Source organism: Parus major, chromosome 11 (assembly GCF_001522545.3).
Source record: "Parus major isolate Abel chromosome 11, Parus_major1.1, whole genome shotgun sequence".
In the NCBI taxonomy this organism is placed as follows: Eukaryota; Metazoa; Chordata; class Aves; order Passeriformes; family Paridae; genus Parus; species Parus major.
In genome coordinates, this window is record NC_031780.1 from 18,102,586 (window position 1) to 18,113,347 (window position 10,762).

A 10,762-nucleotide genomic window follows, 5' to 3' on the forward strand; every position below is an offset into this window, starting at 1 on the left:
GGATGGTACCCCAGAAGCTTTTGAGGAAAAGAAAGGTGATACTCCAGTCTTTCTCTGAGCCTCATCCTTCCCAGCCCAGTACATCCCACTTCCTTTAATCCCATGAAATCCAGATATCTCACACACAACCCTTTCTATTCCTCTCCCATTCTATTGACTCTATTTGTACCTAGAACCCTTTCTTTTTTCTCTGTGTTCATTTTTCCACTAAATATTATTCTTCTGTGTATCTGTAATACCTAGTGAATTAAGGAATTTGCATTAAAATGGATACACAGTGTGTTTATTGTAAGAAACCCTCCCCAGGCCAACATGTGGCAGACAGCTCTCACCCTTTCAGTGGTCTGCAAGGCAATGATTTAGTAGGCATTGGCTCTAGAACAGGTTGCCTATTAGCTCACATATATTTGTTGTTCTATTAATTATGATAGCATAGCCAAATGAGAACATAGCCATTCTATTCCTCACAAAGAATGCAGCTGGAGCAGGATGTTTGCCATGGGGTACAGAATGGGTTGTAACACCCATCACTTTTGGAGGGGTAAGAGAAATGGGACTGAAAATCCTTAATTTTTTTTTTAATAACACTGAAAGAAACAGTATTGAGAGATGAGCTAAAGCACTGAGGTTGTAAGGAATTAATGATACATGAAACTGTATCTTTTTGCTCTCTAAGTGATCCTGTAAGGTTGGGAGAGTAACAACTGGAAAGCTACAAAAAGAGAGCAGTTAGGGAGAGAAAAAAGAAAGCACACAAGAATGTCATTACTTATCTTGGTTAAAACCTCACACCCAAGTGTCTAATTGCAAGTGTCACACCTGGTGCCAGTCTCCTTTGATCCACACTTTGCTGTCTGGAGCTGAGCAAGCCAACATTTTACTGGGATTCTTTTCTTGCCAATGGGAAAATACCTCGAAAGCAGGGAAGTTTTGCATATTGACTGGAAAATCCTCTGGTGTTTTAGCAGTTCCCACTTTGTACCCACCAGGCACACATTTCACACGCAGCAGGAGTGTCAAAACAAGGTGTGTGCAGCTAAAAATTCTTCATGGATTTCACCTTTGGGGGAACAGCCACCGTTTTCTGATGCATGTAAAACCCCATTTTATAGAGCAAATGTGTTATTAATGCAGCCCATGTGTGTGGTGTGGCCTAATCCTGGCATCCCAGGACTGCAGGCAACAGGCTTGGTCCTGAATTCAGGATTTTTCCCTGTCTGACAGGAGGGAATACTTGGCAGACAAATAAACCTTGCATTAATGAATGCCTTAATTTTATCTTATAGTAACAGGAAGAAAAATAATAGGGCTATAGGTCAGATGAAGTACAGACACCCCGAATTTTCCCCTGATAGATACTTAATACAAGAAATAGCAGATATATAGCAGCTGTAAGAGTCACTTGCTAATAATTAATTATTTATGATTTCATCTCCTTGCCAATTTTAAAATGCAGACTGAAGGAGGCAAAACATATTCATCTGATGCACAGAGCTTTTGTTTGGAAAAATAAAATCTCTTTACAAAACCTGCACAGCCATCTAAAATACTGTTTACTTCCCTCTACAGTTCTGTTTAATATGTATTTGGGGCTAGAACATACCATTTAAATGCTGACTCTCAAGTGTAATATTCTTCTCCCTGTTACTTGTGGAAAAAGAAATTTTTGCACAGAATCAAAAAATGAAAGAAGGTCATGGCATTCTAGTGGGCTTTTTTTATGGTTTATGAAACCCTTCATTAAACTTTTAGAAGCCAGAACCCTGAATGGCTTTGGGAGAAAGCAAAAACCTCAGAGTGCTTCTGGGGAACATCACCTGTAATTTATTCACTTTGAATGCTTTTTATGGGGCAGCTCAAGACAGATGCATGACATGACTCCAACATCCACAAAGCCAAGGCATTAAGTAATTGAATCCATAACCAGAAGCTGGTAAGTGGGTAGTCTTATGAGCTCTTGTGTAAGTGTGACATGGAGAACAGCTTGCTTCACAGTCATTATTTTACTGTAGTGCAGAAATCACATAATGAGGACTTCATGCTGTTAGGATCCTAAGCCTTGATTGTTAGAACATTTCAGTCATATTAAAAAAATGATATATTGGAAGCAGATAGGAAGAAAAACAGTAATTGGAAGCTCAGCAGTGGGTTAAAGCCACAATTTATTTACCATTTCCCTTGCATTAGATGAAACATTAACAGGATTATTAATAAAGATTCTGTATTGGGTTTGTCACATAGCAGCAACGTGTCATCCTATTCTGTGCCAAAAGAATGTCAGTAGAGTTTTCTTAAGGCTGCACAGAAATCTTATCTAGTCTAAAATTACTGAAATATGTTAATTTTTATAGCTGCTTGATTTAGCACATGACCTTTAAAACAGAGAGGCAAAAACCATACATCCATCTGATGATATTGATTTCTTGGTTACACAAGGTGCATGCATTAAGGAAAATGAATTCCAAATTAAAATTCATCACTACTTTATTAAAAATCAGGTGTTGATGAAAAGTGATTCTCTTTACAAGATTCTTTTCTAATTTCCATTGCTGTTGCTGTGACCAACTGTAGTCATTAGTCCCCAGAAAAGCTGGGTTTATTTTTGGTTGTGCAGTTATAATTCAGAATTGTTCCATGTTTTTTGCATTACTTTGCCATTTAGCTGGGAATGCCTGATTCTCTGCTCTGTGACATTAAAATAAAATAAACCTGTCCTCCTTCAGCTGCTGTTCAGGTGCCCAGAACAATCTCAGAATGACCAGAGGGCAGCCTTTGACCTCTGCAAATGTGAGCAAGTTTGGTTATGGTAGCAGAACACCTCCTGTCAATTCACCTCTTTGCCAACTGAGCTTCAAAAACAGTTCACTCTTTCAGGATAAAGAATAATAAAAATATGCCACTTAAAAATATCTCAAGTGAAGTCACTCAGATTCTGCTGTGGCAATTTCTCAAGGTAGATACTTCATGGCTTTTATTATTAAATTATTTTTAAATTTTATTTTATTTTTTTAATATTTTTTTAATTGACATGAAATAATTATGTAAAGTATTCATTTTAATAGTTCATAGAGCAAATGGAAGACAAGTTCACAAAAATGATGTGTATATGACAATTAAGTATATAAAATCTATAATTTTAAGATATTCCCAATTCATTTGCTCAAAGGAGAAATGTACTATGAACAGCTTTTTACTTGTTATTTTTAGGTATTTTTGAATATGCAAAGATCTTTTTTTTTAATAAGTAATATACCTTAGGTCAGTCTCAGAACACTAACTTTAAACACAAACCCAGCTGCTGAAGATTAGATTAAAAATCAGAAAAAAAATAAACAGAAGGATTTCTGATCTCAGGTTAGGGAGGAGATGGGAGCAGCTTGCTTTGAAATTATTATTTTACTGCAGAGAAGAAATGGCATAATGAGAACTTCACGCTGCCAGAAGCTGTAACCCTTGATGGCTGGAATACAGCTGTCACATTAAAAATGACACATTGCCAGTAGAGTGGCAGAGCTGCAGTAATCATAGACCTCACATCTGTGCTGCACTTGCCCAAATAAAGAGCTTCTTAGTGCAAGTCTAGGCCAAGGTTAATGAAATTATTTAATATGCTTTATTGCAGCAGGGTTGTTCAAATAAGTCAATGGAAAGGTACATTAAAACTCATTATTCCTATTGATGATAGATAAAAGTTGAAAACCAGAACCTATTGTTCTAACAAATTGTCTTTAAGAACCCATTGCATGGAACTACAGGTAGTTTAACCACATTGTTCAGTTAAATCTATGTACTTTAAAGATAAATGTTTAAATGAAACCAAAGAAAAGAGTTTTCATCAGGATACTGATTCAGAAAAATAGGTTTGTGTCCATCTTCAATGCAGATCATATATCTACACCAGTTCCACATTTCTGTGTGAAATCCTATTCCTGGGAGTGTGAGCCAGGTGACCTTCACTGTATTTCAATTCTTTATTATATTCCTCCAAATAACAGCAAGCAGAAGTGATGCTTGCAAGGCTGGAGCCACAAACAGGATTCTGGCTACCAACAGGAGGAACAACTGGCCACAGACTGAGCTATTCTGGTTCAAAACAAAATAAGAGCAAAGCCTTTTCACTGCTGGTACTCTCTGCTCAACAAAACACTGCCTTATGTAGGAACTTCCACATTTCAGAAAGAGAAATCATGTGTTGAAATTCTACCAAGCAGTATTTATTTACTGTGATTATCTTCATTATAATGAATGTAACAACTTTCAATCTTTGGATATGCTTGTCTTGAGTGTGGTACAATCTTCAGCTCTGGGAATAAATACCTTACAGTGAAAAGCCAGTCAGAATTCATTTGAAGTCTTTCTTGTCACTTTGAAGACTTCAGGAAGCCAAGCAAAACCCTCATTAATACAATTTTAAATGATCTAAGAAGTTCCTTGATACCTGCAAATATTACAGAAAATCCTAGAGCAAGTCAGATTACATTGAATTAGAGAATACTGGCAGAGTCTCAACTGGGTAGATAGCATTTTAATGTCAGTTATTCATTAGATTTGGGTTTTAGGTGGTTTGGGTTGGGTTTTGGGTTTGCTTTGGTGTTTCTTCTTTGGGAGGTGAGGGATTGGTCCCTTCTTTTTCAAAAAAGAGAAAGAACTTCACTGCTGGGATTTAACCCCAGCCAGCAACAAAGCTCCACACAAGGATCACTCACTTCCCCCACCCACAGTGGGACCATAACTAGAAAATAAAAGGGAGAAAACCCACAGTGGAGATGAAGACAGTTTAACAGGTAAAGCAAAGTGAGGAATTCATTCCCTGCTTTCCATGGGCAGGTGCTGAGCGCCCCATCACACACAGCAGAGATGGGGAAGGCAAATATCATCACAGCCATTGTTCCCCACCTTCCCCTGACCCTCAGATTTACATGACCTTGGGGACAGCTGGATTTGTGTTTCCCAAATTCTCCTGCACCCCCAGACTACTCCATGGTGGGCAAGGACCAGCAAAGACCTTGACTCTGTGTGAGCCCTGCCCAGCAGGGATGAAAACATCCCTGTGCTTCAACACTGACTCCAGGAATGCAAAACACACCCTCACACTGGCTACTGTGAAGAGAATTCTCTGAATCCCAGCAAAAGTCATAATATTCACTAATTATCATTTGGTGACAGGAGTAAAGAAGAGTTATTAGGGAGGTTCTGACTCAGTCCAACAGAGACAAGTTAAAAGTAAACAGAGGGAGATTATATAATATAAAATAAGGAGAAGGAGAATAAGGAATGCCCCAGGTCAAGGAGAGGTCTGTGGTATTATGGAGCCCTGGATTTGTGAGTGGACAGGAGCACAAGGAAAAGACAAACTGGATGGGCAGAATGTTCCAGAGCTTTGGGTCACCTGTTTCTTTGTGTTTGTGGTTTGTTTTTTTTTTGGTTTGGGGATTTTTTCTGGTTTCTTTAGTTTTGCTTTTGTTTTTTTAAACCTTTGTATAAGCTATATAAAACACAAAGAGGACCTGGAATTCTCTCTAGAGTGAGAATTCTGGTTTTACCATGAGCTCTGGCTAGAGGCAGTGCATGATGTGGTGCACCCAGGCAGACACACTGGCCAGACTCTGCCTCTGGAGGGGGGATAAAGAAGAAAGAAAAAGATAAACACCCCATGTGTCATACTGACAACCTTGAGCAATCAAAAACCATGAGTCAGACTCAAAAGTACCATAATTTTAATCTAATAAATCTGAGAGATGAAGTAATAAAATGACAAATCTGATTAATTTTTTAATGTTTTGAGAGGGCCTTTAGATCCTATTTTCCTGGCAACTCACCTCATTTCCCAAGTGACTCTAGCACAAGAAGAGGCAGAGAAAAATCACCTGATAAAAGAGTGAATAGAAATACAGCCTTTCCCAGTGACCTGCAATATTTTGGGTTCCCCTGTTGAGGAATAGAGCAGATTATGACTTGGCTTTACAGCTTTATTAAACTCCATGAGTATGATTGGCATGAAATCATTTACAGGAGCAGTAGCATTAGAGATTTAAGTGATAAAACCCCACAGACATCCTTCAGTTGAAGCTCTGTTTCCATGTTCCCCACACACCAATGCAGATACCTCTGGTGCCAATTCCTCTCCTCCTGCCCCCCAAAAACAATACCAGGCTTCATGGAAGGAAAAAGAGAAACATAGCTGACCTTGCAGCTAGATACCTCAGTGTCTTGCAAGAGGAATAGGAAGAGCTAATACTGAAAATATCACATGCTTTGTGAGGCAAAATGTCATTTACAAAATGACATTTAATAAATTTAAATATAAATAAATTTAATTCTCCATTAATAAATGGAGAATTTGAATATGTCTCTATAGCAGAGCTCAAAGCCCATGGGAGTTTAGTGGATTCACTGAGAAGTAGCTTGGATTTGTCCACCTGGGCAAACAGTTCAGAAAGAGATGCCTCAAAACTGTTTTAAAAAATACAGAACTGATTTTTACCCTATGGTATTTTTTTTGCCCAGATTGAGCAGTTAATTGGACAAAAAGCTAATAGTTATGATTTGGGTAGGTACAACCAGCTATGGAAGACAGCTTTTCCACTCTTTGGAAAGGTAGCAGGCAACAGCAAGCTTGTTAATCTATTGTTCATGGAAAAATTCCCTTTTACAACAGATTCTCCTGATTTTCTAGACAAATATTTTTATTTCTTTGTACATACTTACCTAGAGTGAGTGAGTCCTATGTGCAAAGCATCTCAAGCCTCCTCATGAACGTTTCTCTGTCTGTCTCACTACAGTTTGGCACTAGCTCAGACAACCACTGAATAATTTAAACACCACCAACACCTGTTAAGATGAAGGAAGAATTTCTGTAATTCTCATACTGTTGTAGCATGAGCATTCTAATGCAGAGTGGAAAAAATACACATACTTGGGTGTAACTACATTAATTTTCAACTAATTTGGGCTTTAACCATTAGTAGATACAAAAAAAAAGGAGAAAGCTTCATAAAGTGAGGAAATTCACCTCAACTGTGAATCCAGGAATTGTGATTTTAATGGATATGAAGTGATTTCTACCAGTACAGACTTAGCTCACTGAGCAGTTTCATATTTGCAAGCTTCATTAAATACATACACTTACAATTTTCAATTGCAGTGAAAACAGAGATGATTTTAACATCACTCTTTTTGAAATAGCTTAACTTATAGCATCAAATTGTGTCATGCATTGCCAAATAAAAATAGTGCTATCAGTCTTTATTTGACAGTGCTGGTAGAACAAAGTACACAAAGCTGCTGAGAGGCCTGCAGCTATTTATGGGGAAGGCTTGTAGTCATGGAATTTGTTCAGAAATTCTTTAAAATGTGACAAAGGGAATTAAGGTTAAACTCCAGGTAAGAGAGAGTATGTTTTACACTTTATGTTCCCATTACTTTATTTTTCCTATATTGAAGGTAGAGGTTATCTGGGCAAGATTTGACAAAAATAGAAAAAAATAAATAGATGTATTTCCATTGTTTTGTTATTAGGCCTTACCAAAGAATTTAATTAGTTAATTTATTCTATTAATGCAATTGAAAATTTAATGAGTTTCTTAATTTATTACTCCACAAGCCTTGAATTATAAAACAATAACATAAGCTGCACTCTAATTGCATGAGTATGTCTGAAGATGACAGAGTGTTTAGGCTTTCACTCGAGCATCTAATCTAAATATATTAACAAATAGCACAAAAAACATTGCAGTTGTTCAGAGACATTGCAGAATTAATTGTTTTAGTGACAAATAAAACCATTCTATTAAAGCATTATGTTTAGTGTTATATTCCACATCATGATGGGGAATTTCCAAGCTCTTTGCTTAATATTAATACAGTTCTGTGGCCCCCTTGAGAGCTTGTTAAGAAAGATTATTGCAGACAAGGGATAAGGAGATTTTTAACATTAAACTCAGATTTTTTTCAGATTATCCCAAACAAAAGTTTTCCTATCAGATATCATTCAAAATATATTTATATCTAAGAGTTTCATGCTCTTTTGTGACAGTTTAATAATATTGTTAGCTACAAAATTTTTACAATACATAGGAGTTGACATGTTAGTTGACATGTTTCATATTGCATTAGTAGGCTGAGTGGGTGGATTGGTTGATTTGAGGTTTTTTAAACATATTGATACTTCTGAAAGTCATAAAAAATATATTCCAGAAAATACCATTATAAGAGAAACTGAATACTCCTAAAATAAGAATTTCTTAAATAAATCTGGTGTTTTCATTTAATGAAAACTTACACTCTAAGCTTGAATCAAAATTCTGTTTTGACCTGGATCTAAACTAAAAAAAAGTAGTACAGTTTTTTATTTTGTCCTTTGGAAGGGGATTTTGTTGTTTAATTACCTGTACATTTGCACCTTGTCACCTGGAATAACACTATTCATAAAGTTGAATTGTTATTATGCCTGTCTGCCAGTCTTCCCATTAGGTGGTGGTAAAGTTGGGGCAGACCCAAAAGCTTCAGAGTTCAAGTAAACTCCAGCCCAACTCAAATAAACTATTTACATAACATCTGTTAACTCTCACAGTGAGGATTGCTCTCTCTCCAGTAGGACAATTGACAGCTTTTTTTAAAGGTCACAGACCTATGTGGCAAAAAAAGGAGCAGATTTCTGGAATTTCTGGTTGCTGTAAGGTGTGCATCACTTCCTCATTGTCCTGGCTGTGTTATCAGACCACTTACTGCAAGAATACAAAAAACTCACTGCAAGTGATCTCAGTGACGTGTGGCAGCTCCTTCCTGAGGAAACCATCTACCAATTTCAGAATGTGGCATGCTTTGTTGGTGGAGCTAAGTGACCTGGAAGGCTGTGAGGGTCTGAAATGTCCCTGGTTAATGGCTCAAAGCAGTGGTCACTGGCAAGAGCAGCGGGGCTTTGCTGGCCACGGGCCCAGGGAGCGCCCAGGGCGGGGAGTGAGCGCCCAGCCCTGCAGGGGATGAGCCAGCCTGGGAGCCAGGGAGGGGAAAATTCTGCTTTCAGTACAGAAGCAGATGCTGCCAGGGGGGACAGGGCTTGCACCAGGACAATGCCCTCCCTTTCACAACTGGCTCAGCTCTGGAAGCTGCCCTGGGGAAGGCTGGAGGTTTTCATCCCTTCCCATGGGCCGTACCTGGCTCACCTGCGCTGCCAGGACAGGCAGGGCCACATCTCAGAAAGGGCCATGAAACATCAGAGCCCCCCAGACAGTGTGACACCAGACAGTGTAAAACTGCCCCAGGGGAGGCACCTGGCCCTGCACCCACACCTGAACCTGTATTAACTCAGGGAATTTTGTGTTTCATGGGCTTCCCCCACCCCCAATGGATCAAGACTTTGGCTGCTTTCACCCCCACTTCAACAACTGGACACTGAAATTGCACCAGTCAAACTTTGTCATTGCATCCATGAATGGTGATGTTTCTACTCCTCTCCTTTCTGTCTCTTTCCTTCTCTCTTTCTTTTCCTAACTTCTCCTTCTCAGAATAATTGTAAACCAGACTAGAAATACCAGTCAGTGCCTTAGTGAGTGCCTTGTTGTGCATGGATACATTCAAGTTGGCTAAGTTTGAGTTTGCTCAGTTTAAATTTGTAAAGTACCTTATTTTGGATGTTGTTTTAAAATTTTTCAAGTAACTTATTCTGTCTTAATGTTCTAAACTTGACAAGTAAAAGTTTGTTATTGAACCTCCTGAGAATTTTGTAAAAATTTCAGAGGAAATCAAGCAACCTTCCCATTTACCCACTGAGAGGATCAGAGCTGTGAATGACTAATTGGTATCTACCATGGCTTAACTTCCTACCAGGAGAAGCAAAGGGTTTCTATCATTCAACATACTGGGTTTTTTATTATTTTTTTTTTAAAGAGGGAAACTTCTGTTTTTTGCAGTCAGTCTCAGAGTTTGAGGAAGGTGAGGAAAAGAAAGATGCCATTTTTGAGCATCAGTATTCAAACTGTCTTCCCTGGCCTGCTCCTTTCTCCTCCCTCTAAAGACATAGAGGAAGAACATGAATACAAGTGGCTGCAGGGTCTAACAGTGCCGTTTGTCACTGCCAAGATTCATCAGTGATACAGGATTACAAAAAGAAACAACTGAAAGGTTAAGGATTTATCTAGAACATCTGAAATGGATATTAAACTGAGATTTATAGCAAAGTGATTAATGAAAATTAATGTTTTCTGTCTTAGCTACTGTAGTACTGAAAACAAAAATCTTGTTCCCTTTCCAGGGGCCATCACTGACCTCTTTACTTGCTAGCAATTCTAAGAGGAGGTACATTTGTTAAACATTTTGTATTTTGACTTTACTGTGCAGAAATTTAGACAAGAAAATAGGTATGTTCACAGCACTGGAGTGCTGTAAGCACAGAGGCAATGCTAGAGATGCCTGTGAGAAACAGGTTTTACTTTCTAAATGTGGTTCACTGCCTGCTGAAACTGAGACCCTCTGAGCAATAAAAAATTTCATAAAAGCTCATAAAGGCAGTTTTATTGGTTTTGTAGAGCCATGATCAGGATTTTCCTTTCAATATCTATCTGGTGACACGCTTTTTAAAAGAGTTATAGGCTTGCAAAGTTACAGGAGGTATTTAAAAGCCAGGGAGTTAAGGAGTGGCTGGGGGGTGCTGGGTTGGACTCGGTGATTGCAAAGGATGTTTCCAGCCAAAACGATTCTTGTAAAGATCAATGGAAAGCTAATGGCCCATGAGCACAAGGGCTACGAGCCTGACATCTTCATG

The 10,762-nt window shown here is 38.3% G+C and overlaps 1 protein-coding gene and 1 long non-coding RNA gene across 3 annotated transcripts in view; one reads left to right on the top strand and one right to left on the bottom strand.

The window, feature by feature from the left end:
* The window catches only part of CHST8 (carbohydrate sulfotransferase 8), a 176,710-nt gene that overhangs the window by 148,425 nt on the left and 17,523 nt on the right, over positions 1–10,762 (top strand). The window lies entirely within an intron of this gene.
* LOC107210006 overlaps positions 6,722–10,762 on the bottom strand; it is a 38,565-nt gene continuing 34,524 nt past the window's right edge. Inside the window, exon 6 of the long non-coding RNA XR_004499064.1 lies at positions 6,722–6,831. This is a non-coding gene — a long non-coding RNA (uncharacterized LOC107210006). The remainder of the gene's footprint in view (positions 6,832–10,762) is intronic.